General features: G+C 41.1%; 1 long non-coding RNA gene across 1 annotated transcript in view; it reads right to left on the reverse strand.

Annotated features, from left to right (window-relative positions):
• The window catches only part of LOC110468856 (uncharacterized), a 72,579-nt gene extending 64,028 nt beyond the window's left edge, over positions 1 to 8,551 (reverse strand). Inside the window, exon 1 of the long non-coding RNA XR_002465159.3 lies at positions 2,875 to 8,551. This is a non-coding gene — a long non-coding RNA (uncharacterized LOC110468856). The remainder of the gene's footprint in view (positions 1 to 2,874) is intronic.
• Positions 8,552 to 22,096: the final 13,545 nt, after the last annotated feature.

The following is a 22,096-nucleotide window of genomic DNA, read 5'->3' on the forward strand; positions in this document are numbered from 1 at the left end:
ATCTCCTTGTGCAAGTCAGAGAAATTATTAGCATGAAATCAATACTGCACTGTTCTCTTGATTTTAGGGAAAGCTGAGTGAATTAATTTCAAGAATCCACTTGTGAGATACAGTAGGGAAGCTGGGAACACATTGAATAGTAATAGATAAATAGTTTTCTTGTGCTCCCTGAATATATATCCTATCTCAAAAATAGGACAGTTTTCTGTAATGCATGCCACAAGAGCTTGACTTTTTTGCACTTCCTCACTCTGTAAGAGAATTTATAAGAGAAACAGAATTCCTCTTCAGTTTTCTTCCTTGCTTTTTTGATTTATGCCAATTCCCCTTTCATGGTCTTCCTTTGTTGCAAGAGAGGAGGGACCACCCTTAAGATCTGCCCAGACACCATCTCTCCACCCTTCCTCTTGGACAGTGTAGCCCTTTCTTCTCACCCTTCTCCCGCAGGTAAAGCCATGTAACTTGAAGTGAAGCAGGTGTCAGTGAGACAGCAAATCAAGAGGTTTTACACACTCCATGGCTGAAAGAAGCTTTGCTTTAACAGGATTGCTTTCCTATTGTAAAAAAAAAGCAAAGGTGCTCTTTGGAAGGTGATTGGACCTTGAAGAAAGACTCAAGTCATGATACAGCCCATGCTTTATGTGTTGTGGTATCAGTGTCTGTATATAAGCAATTATTTTGTATACCAGCAATTTGTCAGACTGCATGTCCCAGGCTGTGATATAAAAATATTTCAATATGTACATATTCATTATTTCTTTTCCTGACTGCCACTTTTCAGTTGATTTTGAAATAAAGCAAGCTGAGCAAGCCAAGACTAACCTTAGCTCAGCATACTAAGAATTGCAATATTTCTTGTCCTCACCATATGTTACTGCAATTCAAGGATAGACAGTGTAAAGAATGTCCTCCCCCCAAAAAAATTTTAAATTGCCTCACAAAGGCAGCAGCCAACACCTTCCACAGAAATCTCATGTTCTACCTGAGGAAAATGATACAAAGTAATTGCAACAAGTGTACCAAGAGAGTAAAAATGACTCCACATGCCCAGTGCCTCTCCTTTTACTCGTTTCAGTTCTGTAGCTGAACCTGGTACCCTGGTAACAGACCTAGCACAGATCAGCTGCATCAAGAGTGGTGGCAGGGTTGAAAAGGAGAGGAGGAACTTATTAAATAAATAAACTCTCTAAATATTGTTCTTTGGGAGCACTTGTAAAATTCCATGGACATCACAGGGAGAAGGTAGGTAGAGGAGAAACTCACAATTAGAAATAAAAACACAATAGTTTTCTTGGCCTTGTGGTAGAACAGGAGCCAAGAAAGTAAGAACAGTCCACTGAACTACTGGGAGAGTAAAAATACTGCTATGCTGTATATTTCCCCATTTCATTGTTTCCTCAGTAAGAGTTAAAGAGTAGTGTGGCAAGAAGATAGTCTATTTTTCTGGTTATTAAAACCACTACCTATTAACTGGATGGTAAGACAGAAAAGAAGATAGTTATGACTGTGGCAATGAAGAGCACAGCTATAGCAAAACAACTTCAGCATCATTTTGACGTAAAACAATGACAATCTTCCCTTAATTATGAGGTCAACAATTGGTCATCCCATGGTATAATTGTTAGAAAATAAAATATTATTTTGACTTCAGCTTCAATTATTTCCACAATATATTATTATTTGCTGAGACTGTCAAGCATTTCATAGGGGTTAAGAGTGATTAATAAATTCATCCAGACTAAAACAGATTTAAAGCATGGAGCTAAACAATTCAGCACACTTGATTTCCAGGTGGCTTACATAAATTGATTTAAAAGAGTCTCAAAATGATAAGATGTAAGAAAAAGTTAATTAATCTAACTTTTATGGATATCGGACAGTATCAGAATGGGATTACATCCTCATACACAACTGTAACTATGTGAATATACATTGTCCTACATGCAGTGAGCTGGAATTTCAATTTTTTTTGGCCCCTGGACAAGCAGCAGAATTTATGAAACCAGGTGAAATAGATGTATTAGAGGAAAAGAACAAATATGAATTTTGCAATGCTTTTACTTTCAAATTATGCAAGTCTTTGCTGTTAGGCATCCTAAATTCATTATTTCCACCATATTCTTAAATTACTAACTGCTTACAGGTGTACATCTAGACTGTCTTAGAAGGTATGATCACATGATTCACAGAGATGGCCCAAGGAATTCATATGAGGCTTAAGGATGTTCTGAAGTCAAAGAAATTTCTTTTCTTACCCTCACTGCAACCATTAGTCTGGTGTGCTTTTCTGGTTCAGTCTAAACCTCTTTTTTTTTCAATCCAGTGCCACTTGGCCTGTATATGAAGTCTGCTATAGGTCTGACAAACTTTTCCAATAGCAACCCCATTTCACTTTTGGCAAAAGAATTTATTTAGTCAGATTCTCCCTAAAGCAATTATGGACCAGACATCCCTAGACTGTCACCAAAGGACTCAGCCATTTAGTGCTTGTATGGCTGCCAGCTACTTTTGAAAGAAAAGGTGGCACCATTTGAGCTAGTGAAAGAATGGCTAGGTTTTCTTTCTATTAATATATTTTATCTATTTAATAAATAGATAAATAATGTAATATATGCTTTCACTCATTCTCTCTGTATGAAGTAAAAATTTACTTCAGCAGGGAATTTGAGAGGAAAGCAACAAACATCTCTGAGAAGAAAACAGAAGCATACTTAAATTTATGTGCAAACATCTAACCATGGTTTTACAGACAATTTCTAATGTCTGATCAGAACTTGGTGTAGTAAAAGCAATAAAAACTTCAAATCCTACCACTTATCCATTTAAATTAAACATAGAAGTATTTCTGGGGCTTACAGAAATTAAAAACCTCACCTGAACTCATGTTACTGCAACAGGACTTGGGAGATTGATTTTCAAGGAAATGGGATTGCCATGTTGCTTTTAAATATCAGCTCTCCCTGTCAAAGCACAGATAAAAAACAGAAAGTAAATTGAAATATGTAGTAATATCTCTATCACAATTTTCTATTTATCATTTAAATTTTTAAAATTTATTTATCCTTAAAATAATTTTGGATTTCTTTAGGCTTCATTTCAAAATTGTGGAAATATGCTTATAAGCAGAGAAAGATAACAGACTAAATTCCTGTAAACAAAACAAGAGGTGAGTAATAATGCACCATGAATGCATGAAGGTACTCCTCTGTTTGGCTCTTTCCTCCACTCACAATGTGACAGCCTCAAAAATATTTTCATTTGGTTATCTTTTAGATCTTTTCAGAATGGCTTGATCATAACATCTTCACCCAGCTGCACAGGTTTAGAGACAGTAAAGTCACTGTTGTATAATTACACCCTCTTCTCTTTACTTTACAGACTAGAGAGACCTATTGCATTTGTCCCCACAGTAAATGGACATTATATTACAATGCCAGGCTGATTATCCATTCTGGCTCCTGGTCTCTTTTTCACACATGGGGCCTCCTCTTCCTCCCTGACAGACTGGCCCTGAGCAAGGTGTGCAGGTGCTATCTGGATACCCAGGGAGGAAAATGTGCAATTTCAGGAAAATTGCTTTGAAATCCACTGTCTGAAAGCATTTTCTCTAGAAACTGCAGAAACTAAATGTTTGTGAGAAATAAACCCAAAATTAAAATGAAGGTGGATCAACAGAATTCACTGTAATCTAGTAACTGTGCAAGTATTTTGGCTACATTCACTCTGTCAATCATTATGCCATCTGAATAAAAACAAGCCAATTATATAAACTCCAAAGAAGGAAAACACATTCAACAGTCTACACTAGCTTCAGTGGTAGTATTACAATATTACATGGTATTTCCATTTATTGCATGATACTCAATTCATATCCATAAACATCCTTAGCCTCTGAAGTATATAATTAAGTAGGATCAATTTGGGGTATTTGAACCCACACATATGACCATTTTGCTCTGCTAGGCAGCTGTTGGTTTAGACAATTTCCAGGTGTCAATAGCACAAGCTGCACATGGTTACCAGCAGCCGGCTGCACTGCACAATTTGCTTGTTTCTGTAACATTGCAGTTTCATAGCAGGAAAGAATCCCAAATACTTATTTACATGACTTTCTGCTCTTGGATGAAGTTGTTAGGTTAATTATTAGTTATTTTAGGGAGGTATTAGTGCTATTCATTGAGACAGAATTATAAACTGATGATGAGTGTGCACCAAGAAAACTGATCTGGCTGACCCCTCAGCCAAGTGGCTTAGGGTTTTTTATCTAGCCTTCCCTCTGTTCTGGAACACAAGGTGTGGGTCTTTGCCCCAGATCAAAGCACTAACATGAGAAGAAATGAACTGAATTTGTACTGTGGCAAAATTTATGATGGCATATCTCCCAAAGAATCCCCCTTTGACAATATCCCTTAGAGTTCTGTTAGAAAGGAGGCAGATAGTTAAGGTCTTAGTTTAGTTCCTGTATCTTTTGCAGGTCATAAAACTCCTGTACAAAAAGACTTCTATACTCCTTATATCATTATAACCTGACATAATACAGCAGGAGAACTAATAGTTTTGGAAGTCACTATAATTATGATGGAGATTTGGATTGAGTGTCAGGAAGTCTTGAAGATTTCTGATTTTTAGGGAAATAGGGACAGTATTATGTAGAGATCTGCTTATGCTCTTAAGTTACAAAGAGACCCTGGACAAATTTCAACACTTCAAAGAAGAAGCTATGACAAGTGAATGAGAAGGGGGACAGATAAAGAAAAAATGTTCTATTGTTAGTGCTGTCTCTCCTGATTCCAGAAGAAAGTTACTTCCAGAGAAATAAAAATGAACACACTATAACGTGATCAGTGATGTTCACCTGTTATGTGGCAACAGAGAGGCAGCCAGTGCATGCACTGCAAGCTGCTGCCCCAGGCCTTCCCCAGGTGACATCCATCAAGAGGCAAAGCACAAGAGTTTAGCTTGCTGCAGCATCCCATGCTCCACAGACAGGCACAGCACTGTGCCTGACAGTGTGAAAGCCAGGTGGCCACCAACCAGCTTGGCCATCACAGGTTACCAGCCCTGTGTTCAGCCAACACAAACTAATTCCCAGGTCTCCCAGTTCAGTAGAGCCTACCATAAGCTGGCAAGTGTTTTTTTCACTACATGAACTATTATGGGAAGTAAGGAAAAACCTGTAGCAAGAAAGAGGAAGCAATGCCCCATAACATTAGGTCCTGCAGTATATCAAGGCTCTCTATTTCTGCAAGAGATTGATGCCTCCCATTTAATCAGCTCTCTTAAGAACTGCAACACTTTTGCTTTGTGGGAGATCTCATAAGCTGCTGCCCCCAACAAAATGTTCCTGTTGATATTTCTCTGAAATGCGTCAAAGAACAAACACACTACAAAACTCATTTTTACCAGGGTTTAGTGTAAAGCCCTCACTCAGCTTAACTATGGAAAAACAAAAAAAAACGGAAAGCAAAGCCCAAAACAAAAGGACCCCTCTTAGGCATGACTTTTTGCATACACTGGTAATAGATAATGAGTGTCCCAGATTGAAAAGCAAGATGTATTCTATTTGCCATCTGCAGGGCAGTTGTCCTTTGTTCAGTGGGCAGTTTTCCTTATCTTTTCAACAACCAAACCTCTCTCAGGGGAGATTGCTGATAATGGGCTATTGACTTCACTGCATGACTGAGAAGAACTATAACATCCTATTGTGAGATGCTCCGCCCAGAGGGAGGAGCCAAACATTTCTATCTGGGTATAATATTGAGATTCTGGAACACCAGCACAGCTTTTCCAGCACTGGATTTCCCAGAGAAACAGCTGCCTCTTCCACTGCATCTTCAGAGGAAGACTACACCCTTTTCTACGGGATCACTACTCCAACAGAACCACACCTGCCACTCCAGGAGGACTGCAGCCACAATTCCAATTGGACTGCTACCAACACCCTGTCCAACAGGGTGTCAGTTTGTACTCTGACTCTGTCAGTGTCGTTTTGGTTTACTGCATTGTTTACTTTATCTTTTTATCTTCTTCCCTAATAAAGAACTGTTATTCCTGCTCCCATATTTTTGCCTGAGAGCCCCCCTTAATTTCAAATTTATATCAATTGGGGGGGGGGGGGGTCTACATTTTTCCATTTCAGGGGAGGCTCCTGCCTTCCTTAGCAGACACCTGTCTTTCCAAACCAAGACAATGAGTCATAAAATGTCAAAAAAATAATTCAAAAATTGTATACAGCAAAAGGTAATATTTGTTTATTTGCATAGATTACATAGTAATATCATCAGTAACTCCATTCTGCTTAGTAAAAATAAGCACCAGATTTTAATTTTACAAAGCAAATTAATGAGTTACTGATCATCACAGAATTAGAAACAAGATCAGTTGCCCTTTGCTGCCTGTTGACTGCCTGTTGGCATACAACTTAAGTGTTTACAAACCCAGCAGCTGCACAATCAACCTTACAGCAGAATTTCTGAAAGCAATTTCTAAAGTTTTTGTTTATTTTTCAACAATCTGTTTCAATGCAGCCCTCTCTCACAGAGAGTAATTTTCAGCCTTTAATGATTTCTAAGCATCAGGCAGTCTTTTCATGTCTGGAATTTGTCTCAATTACTGATCCGATCTCAACCATCACTAGGTCATCTCACCCTCTGTTTTCACCAATCAGCGAGAACAAAACAAAAAATAAAATAAGGGTTTTTATACTCTTGTCTTCATGCCTATAAGAATAGAAAGCCATATCAGTATCTTTGTTATCCTAGTGCCAACTATGAGACAACCAGATTTTCTCCATTTTCCAGCTTTACGGGGCCTGTTTAAGAGTGTGACTATTTCCTAAATGTCCATGATAGGACTCAGCTAACCACAGTGGTACTGAGTACACCATAAAATTTGGACTATAAACTTTTCAGGTGTAGAGAAAGTGGGGCTCTTAAGCATGTACTTCCTGTAAATCTAAGAACTAAACAAAAGGATCCAACAAACTGAAAAAAACAATAAAATCTCTTCTATTACTCAGTTATCTGACACAGAAGATGACAATACTTCTCTGAGTGATACTGTCATCTAAATTTCCTGTCCTGGGCATTTCCTTTACAGCAGTTCAAGGCTCTTCTGCTCACCTAGACCTAATACAGTTACCATCCATTGCATTTTTTCTGCAAAATTTTGCAATATTGTCTTTGTTGGGTCTTCCCTGTGTGGAGATAAGTTAATATCAAAGGAATGACAATTTACAAAATAATTGCAGGCAGATTTTTACATGTTGATTGAAACCAGATTGTTTGCCTTTATTTCTATTTTGACTCTGTTTGAATCCCAAGCAAAGGCCAGCAGCTGGCACAGGGCAGATGATCAGAAGGTTTGATGAGCCAGTGCACAATCCTCTGGCCCATATGCTGGCTAAAGATGCTAAAGCTTTTGACTGACCTCAGTTGGAAGATACTTTTCAGTCACATCTGCTGACCAACCTCTCTGAGGCAATCAGCCCATAATTTGTTTTTGTCAAAATTACTTACATTGTTTTAAGCAGTCAAAACACAGCATATCTGCAAGTGAAGTCATTTGAATTGGAGCAAACTGAAGCAAGCACACAAGAATTGCTACTGGCAGGTGAGGTAATATAGATTTCTGAAGAGAAAAACTAAGGCAACAACAAAAGCAATAATATTGCCACAAGTTTTAATTTATAAAATCAGTTGTAAATAACCACAAATAATCATAAATTACCTTTAAAGTGTAAAGGTGTTGGTATGTTGGGGGACACAAGAGAGATGATGGTGTTCAGACCTGGTTAACATAAGAAATTTGATAACAGGATGCCTTGGCAAAAGCAAACAGAACTTTGAAAATTAGATCCAAATTGCAAGAAGATTAAATCAGACAGGTTTACTGGAAAAAGGAAATTTCATTAAACTCTGCAAGCAAGAGATTTTGTTATATGCATAAGTCTGTGTATGTGATTTTAACCTAATCATTACTAGTCTCCCTAAAATAGTATATAAGTGTTTGTATAACACAATAAAATCAGATTCTGATCACCAAATCAGTCTCCTCATCTCTCTCCATCACTGACATAAAGGGTGCATGAGACTGAAGCTGTGACTGAGGTCACACCTTGGCCTCAACGTGTCACAGAGATCAGTACTTTCAAAGCAGCTAACCTTTTGCAGCCTCATTTTCAGTACCCATTAAGTCAGAATTTCAGGGCCTGAATTGCCCCATGCTAGGGGAACTTGCTCACACAGCACAGAAAGGGCAGGAATTGCAGCTTGAAAATACCTAACCAAATCCAGGATGAAACTCCTGACTGTACATCAGGCTTCTGGTTGCTTGCAGTGAAATGGTAAAGGGCATTCCTGCACATGGCTAGTGGCTGGACACTTGCTACAGCAATTATATTCAAGATCTAAGTAATTGTAGCAGCCTCTGAACAGTCAGTCTGTCATATCAAATTAACTACAGAGATAATAACAGCTTTGTGATGCTTAACAATATTTGTGTTTCTTTATTCTACTTTAAAAAATAATAATCATAAAAGCCCCCAAGCTGGCCCAGGAGTTCTCTTGTAACTCCTGACCGTCCTGTTGCTCTGACAACTGTCCTGGGTTGTAAGATAAGCTTGTATTCCATTTGCCATCTGTCGAAGGCGAACCGGTTGGACAGATTTTTTGTTATCTCTCTCAGAGACAATGGTTTGTGTATACACCTTTAACTGATTCAATGAAAGGCTGAAAAAATGTAACGCCGTGAGGAGTCCCACCCAGAGGGGGGAAGCAGCTCTCCCTCTTCTTCGCGGGACTCCGAAAAAAGCAGCTCTCTCACTCTTCTTCGCGGGACTCCGAGAGAAGCAGCTCTCTCACTCTCTCTTCGCGGGATTCCGAGAGAAGCAGCTCTCACTCTTCTTCGCGGGACTCCGAGAGAAGCAGCTCTCTCACTCTCTCTTCGCGGGATTCCGAAAGAAGCAGCTCTCCCTCTTCTTCGCGGAACTCCGAGAGAAGCAGCTCTCTCTCTCTGCGCGGGATTCCCAGAAAAGCAGCTCTCGCTCTCTCTCTCTTCGGCGGAACTCGCAGCGAAGCAGCCGGCGCGCGCAGAAGCGACGGCAGCGGAGCTCAGAGACAACCCCGGCGCAGAGGAAGACCGGCCCCCACTGCCACCAGATCTTCAGAAGAAAATTATACCCTTCTAAAGATCACCACTTCAGCTGCAACTCATCAACTATTGCAAGGGAAAGCAATTGTCCCAGCAAAACCTGATACTGGCATTCCTCAAGTTCTAGACTTTTTCTTTCACTAGTTTTGTTTGTACCGATTGCATTTTCCTTTTTAAATTGTTGTCTAGTTTTCTCCTAGTAAAGAATTGTTACTCCCACTCCCATATCTTTGCCTGAGAACCTTTTAATTTAAAGATCCTCGTAATTCAGAAGGAGGGGGGTTTGCCGTTCTCCATTGCACAGGAGGCTTTGCCCTCTTTCACAGACTCCTGTCTTGTCTAACCAAGACAGAATTTGGCGCCCAACGTGGGGCCCGAGGGCATTGAGAGGGAAAAAAGATTAACAGTTCTTAAGTAATTTGGTTTTGTTGTGTGTAAAAACATCTTCAGCATCACCATGTGGTCTAGTTTACCTTAGTTTGGGTGGCATGTGATCGTAGCTATACTTTTCCCATTTGCAGACCCTTATCTAAAAATGGGTCCTATGACTAAGGCTACGGTGTCTGTTATCAAGTTTGGCTTCTGGGTTAATTGGGTGAGGAATTCATGGATCTTTAATTTCCTCTGGAAGGCAGGTACATGGATTCATAGCTATCACACGTTAACTGTATGTTTTTGGGGTTACTTTAATAACGGTACCTACTGCGAGGAAATAGCACCTGGGCAAACTTTCTCTCAACCTTTTAACCATCTTTTTGGGTCTGTTCCACCAGTTCTCAAAGGGTTAAGATCCTTTTTAAGTGCTAATGATACCATACAATGGGTGGTGTTGCTGATAGTCCTGTTATATTTAGCATTCAGAGATAAGGGAAGATTAACCTGGATAACTACCCTCACACCTACACCACAGACTCGAGATGCTGCTGCTCCAGAGCCTGACCCTGCCCCACAGCCCACCTCAGAAATGAACCGCCCAGATTGGGTGAGGGTTCTGGTTAAGGAGATACGAGAGATGCTGAAGGAGTGCATTTCCCCAGCTGGTGAGAAACCGGCCCTTTGCCTTGAGGAGGGACAGTCTAATAGTACAGCTGTAGAACCCACTAATGTTACAACTGTCCAGGTTCCAGCTGAACCACAAGGGCAGTCACGGTCAGCAGCAGTGGCCCCGGTAGAAACAAGGAAGTCTAAGGTGAAAGCAGAGCACCCTGCAGATAGGGACAGGAATGGAGGAACCTCACAACCCACAGGGGAGCCAGAGATTGCTATCATCACCAAGTCCCTGACGTACGAAAGTCTTCGCAATCTGCATAAAGACATTGTGCGACGAGGGCGTGAGGCTTATGCTACCTGGCTACTCCGGGTTTGGGATCTTATGAGTACAGGCGTGCAGCTAGACGGTGGTGAGGCAAGGAACTTGAGACCCTTGACCCAGGACTCGGGTATAAATCAGGTTTTTGTAAGGGAACCAGGGTCCCTTTCTCTCTGGGAGCGGCTCTTAATGAGTGTCAGGGAGAAGTTTATCCACAGAGAGAGAATGCAAGAGCACCATCATAGAATGCGCTGGAAGACCCTCGAGGAAGGGATCCAACAGCTGAGAAAAGTGGCAGTATTGGAGGTACTCTTTGGGAGGGATGGACGACACAATAATGACCCTGACAAGGTCAGGTGTACGGGACAAATGCTGTAGAGTCTGGCAAATCTTGGGCCATCTCAATACGCCACCTTCATTGCAACGATCAATGCTGACACCCACCGGGAGACAATAGGTTCTGTTGCCAACAAACTTAAGAATTATGAGAGTATGATTAATGGCCCAATGCAGGCTCATATCTCAGCTGTGATTAAGGAGTTTAAAGAGGAGATGAGGAAGGAGATAAGGAAGGTTAATACAGCACCCGTGAGAGTCACAGGCCCCAGAATCAGCACCCAACAATCCCCAGCTAGAGAGAGAGGGTACACCCCAAGGGCTAATCTGTGGTTCTTCCTGCGTGACCATGGAAAAGACATGGGGAGGTGGGATGGGAAACCCACCTCTGTCCTGGCAGCACGGGTCCGTCAACTCAAGGAGGGAAACTCTAACCGGGGGAGTTCCACCAAAGTGAAGGTAGCCTCAACCTCCCGTGACCAAGCTTGTGGGTACGATCTGTCAAACCCCCTTAAAGGGACCTCTAGTATGTATGCCCAGGGAAGGAATGATAACCAGTGTTAGAGGGGCCCTGTCTCTAGCCAGGGAGAGGCACGGGAAAACCGGATCTTCTGGACAGTGTGGATCCGATGGCCTGGCACATCAGAGCCACAAAAATATGATGCTTTAGTTGATACTGGTACACAGTGTACTCTGATACCATCGGGACATGTGGGGGCAGAGCCTGTTTCCATTGCTGGTGTGACAGGGGGATCACAACAATTGACTCTGGTGGAAGCTGAAGTGAGCCTGACTGGGAAGGAGTGGAAGAAACACCCTATAGTGACTGGCCCAGATGCTCCGTGTATCCTAAATATAGACTTCCTCCGGAACGGATATTACAAAGACCCAAAGAGACTCAGGTGGGCTTTTAGAATAGCCGCTGTAGAGGCAGAAGACATTAAGCAATTGAACACCTTGCCTGGACTGTCAGAAAACCCCTCTGCAGTAAGACTCCTAAGGGTGGAAGAACAACGCGTGCCAATTGCGACCTCGACAGTGCACCGCCGGCAGTATCGGACGGATCGAGATGCCGTGATCCCCATCCACAAAATGATTCGGGAGCTGGAGAGCCAAGGGGTGGTCAGCAAAACCCACTCACCCTTCAACAGCCCCATCTGGCCTGTGCGCAAATCTGACAAAGAATGGAAATTGACTGTGGACTATCGTGGCTTAAATGAAGTGACTCCACCGCTGAGCGCTGCTGTGCCGGACATGCTGGAACTCCAGTACGAGCTAGAGTCCAAGGCAGCAAAGTGGTATGCCACCATTGATATTGCTAATGCGTTTTTCTCCATTCCTCTGGCAGCAGAATGCAGGCCTCAGTTTGCTTTCACCTGGAGGGGCGTGCAGTACACCTGGAACCGACTGCCCCAGGGGTGGAAACACAGCCCCACCATCTGCCATGGACTGATCCAGGCTGCACTAGAAAAAGGTGAGGCTCCAGAACACCTGCAATACATTGATGACATCATTGTGTGGGGGAGCACAGCGGCAGAAGTGTTTGAGAAAGGTGAGAGGATCATCCAAATACTACTAGAAGCTGGCTTTGCCGTCAAGAAGAGCAAAGTCAAGGGACCTGCCCGAGAGATCCAGTTCCTGGGAGTAAAATGGCAAGATGGACGGCGCCAGATTCCCACTGAGGTCATCAACAAGATCACAGCTATATCCCCACCAACCAGCAAAAAAGAAACACAAGCTTTCCTGGGTGCCATAGGTTTCTGGAGAATGCACATTCCTGAATATAGCCAGATTGTGAGCCCTCTTTATCTGGTTACCCGAAAGAAGAATGATTTCCACTGGGACCCTGAGCAGCAACAAGCCTTCACCCAGATCAAGCAGGAGATCGCTCATGCTGTAGCCCTTGGCCCAGTCAGAACGGGACCAGAGGTCAAGAATGTGCTCTACTCTGCAGCCGGGAACCATGGGTTGTCTTGGAGCCTTTGGCAGAAAGTGCCTGGGGAGACTCGAGGCCGACCACTGGGATTCTGGAGCCGAAGTTACAGAGGGTCTGAAGCCAACTACACTCCCACAGAGAAGGAAATCTTGACTGCCTTTGAAGGAGTTCAAGCAGCCTCGGAAGTAATTGGCACAGAAACACAACTCCTCCTGGCACCCCGACTACCGGTGCTGAGGTAGATGTTTAAAGGAAAGGTTCCTACTACCCACCATGCCACTGACGCCACATGGAGCAAATGGATTGCCCTCATCACTCAACGCGCCCGTATTAAAAACCTGAATCGCCCTGGAATTTTGGAGATAATTACGAACTGGCCAGAAGGTGAAAACTTTAGTCTCACTGATGATGAGAAGCAGGTACAAGTGGCAAGGGCTGAAAAAGCTCCACCATACAACCAACTACCAGCAGAGGAGACCTGCTACGCTCTTTTCACTGACAGTTCCTGTCGCATCGTAGGGATGAACCGGAAGTGGAAAGCAGCCGTATGGAGCCCCACACGCCAAGTTGCACAAGCTACCGAAGGAGAAGGTGGATCGAGCCAACTCGCTGAACTCAAGGCCGTTCAGCTGGCTCTAGACATTGCTGAAAGGGAAAAGTGGCCAAAGCTCTACCTTTATACTGATTCATGGATGGTAGCCAATGCTCTGTGGGGCTGGCTGGGAAGGTGGAAAAAGGCCAACTGGCAACGTAGAGGAAAGCCAATCTGGGCTGCTGATATATGGAAAGACATTGCCTCTCGGGTGGAAAAGCTGACGGTGAAAGTCCGTCATGTAGATGCCCATGTCCCCAAAAATCGGGCTAATAAAGAGCACCGGAACAACGAGCAGGTAGATCAGGCAGCAAAAATAGAGGTGTCAAAGATAGACTTACATTGGCACCATAAGAGGGAGTTGTTCCTGGCTCAATGGGCTCATGATGCCTCAAGTCATCAGGGCAGAGATGCCACCTACAAGTGGGCACGAGACCGAGGGGTGGATCTAACCATGGACAGTGTTTCCCAAGTTATCCATGACTGTGAGACGTGTGCTGCCATCAAACAGGCCAAGAGGGTGAAGCCCCTATAGTATAGTGGGCGGTGGTCCAAGTACAAGTATGGGGAGGCCTGGCAGATTGACTACATCACACTGCCCCAGACACGCCAAGGCAAACACTACGTGCTGACCATGGTAGAAGCCACCACTGGATGGCTGGAGACTTTCCCTGTACCTCATGCCACTGCCCGGAACACCATCTTAGACTTAGAAAAACAAGTCCTGTGGAGACACGGCACCCCTGAGAGAATTGAGTCTGACAACGGCACCCATTTCAAGAACAGCCTTATCAACACCTGGGCCAGAGAACATAGTATCGAATGGATATATCATATTCCCTATCATGCTCCAGCTGCCGGCAAAGTTGAACGGTGCAACGAACTCCTTAAGACTACCCTGAAGGCACTCGGTGGGGGAACATTTAAAAACTGGAAAATTAACCTGGCAAAAGCAACCTGGATAGTCAACACCCAGGAGTCTGTCAATCGAGCTGGCCCTGCTCAATCAGAACCCTTACACGCAGTAGATAGAGATAAGGTCCCTGTAGTACATATGAAAGGTATTTTAGGGAAAACTGTTTGGATTAATCCCACCTCAGGCAAAGACCAACCCATTCGTGGGATTGTCTTTGCTCAAAGACCTGGTTACACTTGGTGAGTAATGCAGGAAGATAGGGAGACCCGCTGTGTACCACAGGGAAACTTAGTCTTAAGAGAGAACTGGGTGTAAGATTTCATGGTGTGCAGATGGAAATAGAATAAGGGGTGGATAATGTCCTGGGTTGTAAGATAAGCTTGTATTCCATTTGCCATCTGTCGAAGGCGAACCGGTTGGACAGATTTTTTGTTATCTCTCTCAGAGAAAATGGTTTGTGTATACACCTTTAACTGATTCAATGAAAGGCTGAAAAAATGTAACGCCGTGAGGAGTCCCACCCAGAGGGGGGAAGCAGCTCTCCCTCTTCTTCGCGGGACTCCGAAAAAAGCAGCTCTCTCACTCTTCTTCGCGGGACTCCGAGAGAAGCAGCTCTCTCACTCTCTCTTCGCGGGATTCCGAGAGAAGCAGCTCTCACTCTTCTTCGCGGGACTCCGAGAGAAGCAGCTCTCTCACTCTCTCTTCGCGGGATTCCGAAAGAAGCAGCTCTCCCTCTTCTTCGCGGAACTCCGAGAGAAGCAGCTCTCTCTCTCTGCGCGGGATTCCCAGAAAAGCAGCTCTCGCTCTCTCTCTCTTCGGCGGAACTCGCAGCGAAGCAGCCGGCGCGCGCAGAAGCGACGGCAGCGGAGCTCAGAGACAACCCCGGCGCAGAGGAAGACCGGCCCCCACTGCCACCAGATCTTCAGAAGAAAATTATACCCTTCTAAAGATCACCACTTCAGCTGCAACTCATCAACTATTGCAAGGGAAAGCAATTGTCCCAGCAAAACCTGATACTGGCATTCCTCAAGTTCTAGACTTTTTCTTTCACTAGTTTTGTTTGTACCGATTGCATTTTCCTTTTTAAATTGTTGTCTAGTTTTCTCCTAGTAAAGAATTGTTACTCCCACTCCCATATCTTTGCCTGAGAACCTTTTAATTTAAAGATCCTCGTAATTCAGAAGGAGGGGGGTTTGCCGTTCTCCATTGCACAGGAGGCTTTGCCCTCTTTCACAGACTCCTGTCTTGTCTAACCAAGACAACAACATAAACCAGCTGTACTCTGATGGAGCCCTGGGCAGCCAGAGCATACCAATTAATCTGATCCCAGGACTTGGTCTGCTCCCAGTAAGGTATTATTTTCTGTTTGCCAAGACTAACTCAGCCATAAATACAGAACATACTCATTCTGTGTGTGCTGTGATACTTTTTAGTCTTTGATCACCTCTGCACTAGAAAAATTCTTCTATTTTCTTCACAGTAATCTTTGCACTCCATATGTCTGAATTCCCCCATCTGCCACATAGTAATGTGATTACTGAAGACACACTTGACATTAATATAATGAACAAAGACTAAAAAATCATGGCTGAAGCATTTTTTAGTTAGTGGGGTCAAGGATATAGCCTGACTGTTATTTCTTAAACATAAAGATTGTATGAGTTCTTTGCCTCTTTGAAACAAACTGCTTCACCATTTTCTCTTAGCAAAGCAAAAGCCAAGTAAATATTTAAAGATCTTAAACTTACTGAAACAGAGAAACACACAGTCTGCTGGGAGAACCAGCACACCCCAGCACTGTGGTTTTGCTGCCAGCCATACAGTGGCTTGTCCATGGAGCAGCTGGGTCCAGGCCTGGCTCAGCACAGAAAAGACATAAATTGTGAAGGAGCCCAAGCATAACTAAAACCAGCAAGATTTGCTTGCACTGTTTCCACATTAAATAAACTGTGCTTTTAAACCCAGCAGCTAAGGTTGGGGACACTTACCATTCAAACATTACCAGATGGGAAGCAGCACAGACATGCTTTCTAGCAGGCAAGAAGTCTTTCTGAACTCAGGTGTCTCTTGATATTGTGGGCATGCATCCACCAGGTTTCTGATAAGTTACTGTTCAAAAGAATTATTTCTTTACCATTTTTTTGCTACACCAATGCTCAGCCACAGCTCTTCCTCTACTAAACCCTGGCATGCACAGAAGAGATGGGGTCATAGATCCTTTTTCCCTATGGAAATAAGACTCTTGAATCCTACCCAGATCTAGCACAGCACATCACTGACTCAAATTAACTGTCCAGCAAACAGTGCCTCAGACATCTGGCCATCTGGCTGCTATGACCAGCAAGTGCAATTAGCTCCTTTTTTTCTCATTTATCCTCTTTGGACACCATCAACATATTCATAGAGGAGGCAAGTGGCACTTCCTGCATTCCAAGAGTCTTTCTAGATCCTACCTCTGTTATACTTTCTGCAAATCTATAGAGGAAGGAATTATTTTCACTATTAATATTACTGTGAAAATCAAACAGAAATAAAAGAAGGAAATTAAAATACAGATTACATAATTGCCAATAAAAAACTAAGAAAATATGTCTGCTTTCGCTGAAGAATCCAATTTCTTCACTTTAAAGCTGCCTGATGCACATTTTCCCCAATATCAGACACATTTTTCAACAAAACAATGAATACTTCTTATTGCTGTCAACCTTAATCCAGTCATCTAGTCTCAGTCTCACAGACATTTGATAAAACATATTTTGTTGCATTAAATACATTCTATATCACTTAATAACATAAAAATCTTTTAAGTTTCTTCCCTTTAATTATATGTACCCAACACCTCTCCCAATCACCTAATCAAGTTTCAAAAACTTAACAAGTTTCACATCCCAGTCTTTATACATCTTAAAAGATACACATCATGCTTGGTCTTTCATGGTGTCTCTGCTATCAGAAGGAGACTTGCTGGGAGTCCCAGTTTGCTCAAATGTGCCCAGATTTGGTATTTGTAAAGTTGTATTTGATCACCTTTCCTCTTGGTAATCATGTAAAAAGACCCTTTGTGGATGCACAAGAAATGCAATCCAGAGCACAGGTCACCTTCAAGAATCTTTAAGTATTTGCTTTTCTGAGACAGACAGGCTAGAAGTGCCAGGCGGGGTGTGATTCTCATTAAGAGGATAAAATAAAGCCTGTGCAAGAAGTTTAATGTTCAGAGAGCAAGCAAAAATCTTATGCAAACATTATGATTACCCCAACTACTTGCAAATAATCACCAAGTGTTGCAATACTGATTCTGCTCACAGAGATTGAATCCCAGGCCAGGTAAATTAATGGACATACTGCACCAGATTAAGAACAGACCAGACAGTCCTTACTTGTGGGTGCTTTAGACTGTTCTCCAGTTAAAAACCTTTTACATCTAGCATTCAATAGTGAGATTTAGTGATGGATTATATCTCAGTCATTATTTTGATAAAGACAAATTAATAAACCTCTTATTGAGCCTTTCAATACAACTCCTGTGTGATCTTGCATTATAAAGACGAGATTGTTATAGTGCTATCTAGTTCTGTAGTACAGTATTCTCAGAAAACAAGCTGTTCAGACAAATTTACTTTTCCTAAAATGTTAGAGATAAATTCAAAATTTCAAATGTCTGTGAAGAAAATGCAACCCAGAAAAGGGGAGACAGTCCTTAATAACCTTTCACCAAAGGTACTAAATGAGGTGGTGCAACCTTTGTGTAAATGTTATTCAATACAAAAAACCTATACCTACAAAACATATTCATCTTCTTTTTTATTCATAACTATGTTTTATGTAACCTTTCTTTTGTCATTAAACACTGCAAAAACCCAGCCTTTAATAGGGACAGCCCAAGTATGAGCTGATAGATGGCTGTCTGCCCCCAAAGATAGTTGCTTCCCTGAGCTACTTACACCAGTGCAAATTTTCAACATGCATCTGTCAGAAAAAAAAAAAAAATCCAGACACAATAAAATCATCAAGAAATGCATTGGCATCTATTTAATCTGAAGTTATTTTGCCCATGATGTGTTTTCATAGTCATGTGTCCAAACAAAATTTTGCCATATTGCCAATCTAGGCTGTTCCTTCTCATTTATATGATTAGTCATTAGCATTCATATATATGATTAGTCATTAGCATTCAGTAAAATTTAGTTGTTTAACCTGTCTGAAAAATGAGGAAGCATTTTCATACCTGTCTGTGTGAATACAGTCTCTGAATGTTCTGTATTTATTCCAAACTATATTCTATCACATACCTTTTAGGCTTTTCCAAAATCTGGATTGCATTTCTAACAAAAAACACAATTGTGAAAGTTATAAAAAAAGAAAAGAAAAGAAAACAAAAATTCCTACTTTTTTTTTGCAGTATCTTTCAATGTTTTTGGCAGGTTAGGGATAGTAGAATTAGGGTAGATTCACTTTTTGCTGCTTGTTTCTGGCATGTTTGTTTTAACACTTTGTGATAGCCTTTTCATCAAATAGAAAACAGTTCTGAGATTAGCAGAAAAAAGAGAAGAATCAACAAAAATCTGAACATAATCTGTCTTCATTGACAGATATATAAGTAGCAAATTTATTTTTCTTATTATGTCACTATTTTCCTTCCAGTGTTTATAAAACCTTTGTCTGTCTAGGTTTGCAAAAATGCTTTTTGAAATTGAGTAAGACTAAAGTGGATTTTTAACATTAAACACCCTTTTAGTAAAACAGTTCAAAACAGTAGAAATGTGGATTTTCTTGTCATGGGATATTCTCTGGGAATTAGTTATTGTCTAGTGATAACATTTAATTAGTTATTGTCTAGTGATAACATTTATGCAGCTTCTACAGTTCATAGAGTTTAGCGCATTGGGCTGTCTCTGTACATAACTATCACAAAAGAATTATTAAGCAAAAAGAAATGAAAGTAACTTTAATACAAAGGCTGCCTTCTAGTTTAAATGTTCTCCTTTGATGTAATTTTGTTTTTCACTTGCTTTGCCCACTGCTGTATCATAGTAAATAATGCAGTTACGAAGTTCTGAAGCTCGGAAGCTCATGGGGGCCAGACTCTTTACCCAAATAAATGGTTCTGCTGAACAGCTCATCCATTAAAGAAAGCCCATGAAGCCTTTTGTTTACTGTAGATTTTAACAGTATCATTCTACAAATCTTGTTGTCCTAAAGGCAATTATTTGATAGGGTACTCTTGGCCAGTCCAAATGATACTATAATTTAAATGTAGCCTAGTTTTTATACTAGGATACAAATTCTGTAAAGCCTTGCAAGTGCAGCCCATCTCACAAAGAGGTGTAGGTAAAACTCTACAGCATAGAGTATGACAAGCTACCATGGTAACACAGGGCAAAAACCTGTAAAAAAACGGATTTGAGTCCTTGAATATCTAAGATCCAATTACAAAAAAAAGGTAAGTGCAGTGCATTTTTAGTACCTCTTTTTTTTTTTAATTCAGTTATTTATTTTATTTTCATTTTAGTTTTAAAATTTGAGTTGGAATCAAATATTTAAACTTTCAATATTGATAATTATAAAACAAATAATTAGGATGAAGCTTGGAGAAGGTCCATATCAGCTGAATATTTGGCTAAGTCTACCTGGTGGTGAGGTCTCTGAACCTGTGCAAATTCTCTGAATCTATGGACTGTTTTATGAATTCAGGTCTGCCTTATGGCATAATTTAACTAAATAAGATAGCATCAAGTCTATTCTGAAACTTTCCAAATAGTGAATGACTGAATATATAGCTCATGAAAAGAAGTTCTTGGAAGAGATTTATGTTGTCTAATCTTTTTTTACAGACTTTTTAATGAACATATCATAAAAAAATATACTTCATCCTGTATCCAAGATTCAGCTTCTAGTTACAGCATTTTTTTATATTCACAGAAGGAAAAAATAAAGTAATTATCCCAAATAAATAATAGTTATTGCTTTTGATGTTTGTATTTACCAAAACAGGATGATTCTATCTGCTCATCTTGGGCAGTTCTTTCTAAGTCAGTTACAGAAAAGTCCAGTCCTTTTCCTGGTGAGCAGTGTAGCTGGTAGCACATGTCTTATAGTGGAGATCTGGGGGTGGGGGGGGCTTAAGGGCAACATAAAACAACAAAGTACTCCCAATTCCTTTTGCTCATGTGTGTGAAGAAACAGGAGGATTTACAGATGATGATATACCTGATAGATTTACACTGAAAAAAACAGCAGATTGTTCCCTTAAAGCAATCTCTGAACTGCAGATGTAGAGGTAGGACTCAGTAATTACATTTAATTTAATTTAATGCAGACTGGTTTATGAGTCAATTACTCACAAATCCAGCAATGAGAAATTGAGGAGATGTGAAAGAAAATAATTCCACAAATCTGTGAGTTTTTCTATCATTATGGAATATAGGGGATCAAAGTACTAAACTGATATAAATTATCATAACTCCATTGAAATTATGGTCTTATGCTCAGTGCATAATTTGAGACTGAAGAAGCTGGCAATGCATTGGAAGCAGCTAAGTTTGCAGAAAAAGCATAATTTTATTAATATATTTTCAACACACAAATCAGAACTCTCCTTCTTGGTTATATGGAGCACAAATCAAGTTACTGAAACATACAGTGGTGCTACTGAGAACAATTTAAACAAGGTTAATTTTCTTGACAGTTTAAATATATTTGTTCCAGTTTATAGAGGCAAGAAAATGTTTGCCATAATCTTGGTTCATGTAGTGCCATGACTGTCAGTAGTCAGCATTTGTTGGCTCTGCTTGTTTCAACATCTAGCGAGTGTTTAGCAGAGTTCATTTCTATTGCACTACGCAGTTACACAGAACATACTGAAAAGCACTTCCTGTAGTCTTCTAACAAGACAAGTGCGCAGTTTATCTGTGATTGTAGCCAACACGAGTCTGATTTCCAAGGGGTGAGTTCTTAATTCAGATGCTGGCTCAGTTTTTTCATTTCTGAAATGATTTTGTCCTCTCAGGTTGACCCAAAGGAGAGATCTGGGGGAAGTCCTGCATATTGCAGGGGAATATTCATTACTAGTCTAATTGCTGATGCTGAAAACTTGACTTTTTGCCCTTCTGTGGATGGGCCTAAAGAAATGTTCATTTAGCCCAATCATTTAGCTAGCAATGCCTTTTTCCAGAGGAATACAGTCTCCTTTGTCCTGTACAACAGTGAGAAGTATAAATAAACATATATTTCAGCAGACATTTTACACCCCCTTTAGGATCACTATATGTCAGACTACATGCCAACCTAACATTAACCAAATTTCAGGTTTCCAGTCCAGGAGATCTGGATTTCAGTACTTGCTCTTTGCACAGACAAGATCTAGAATCAAATGTTTGCACACAATAAAACTTCCAATACTTTTGTTTCAAATATGCTGAAAATATCCATTTCAAAAATGCTGAGCAAATGAAAGCTTCCAATTCAGTCTAGGGCACATGCACAGGATTTAATTTTGAGTATGTTAAATTGCAATAGTTTTCAGGAGATGAAGTGCAACCCACCTCATCAAACTCTCTCCATTTTTATGCTCATCTCAGAGCATATAGCAAACATTGTTCAGGGGGGAATTCTTCATTATGTTCTGGGCTGTATAGTCCCCTGAGCAGTTCAGCTCACAGGGAAGAATGCACTCCCAAACAACACCCTGGGAATTGCTAGGAAATACCATTTAATTTAAGCATTTCCAATTAGCTAACCAATTCAAAGTTTTTGGAACTGGGTTGAAACAAAACAGGCCTTTTTGTTTTCTCAGTGTAAAGGCCTAAACTTTAGCAAAACAGCAGTTTAATTTTGTCTTTAAGAGATAGAGTAACAATC

The sequence above is a fragment of the Lonchura striata genome, chromosome 3 (assembly GCF_050655825.1).
Source record: "Lonchura striata isolate lonStrDom1 chromosome 3, ASM5065582v1, whole genome shotgun sequence".
Lineage (NCBI taxonomy): Eukaryota > Metazoa > Chordata > Aves > Passeriformes > Estrildidae > Lonchura > Lonchura striata.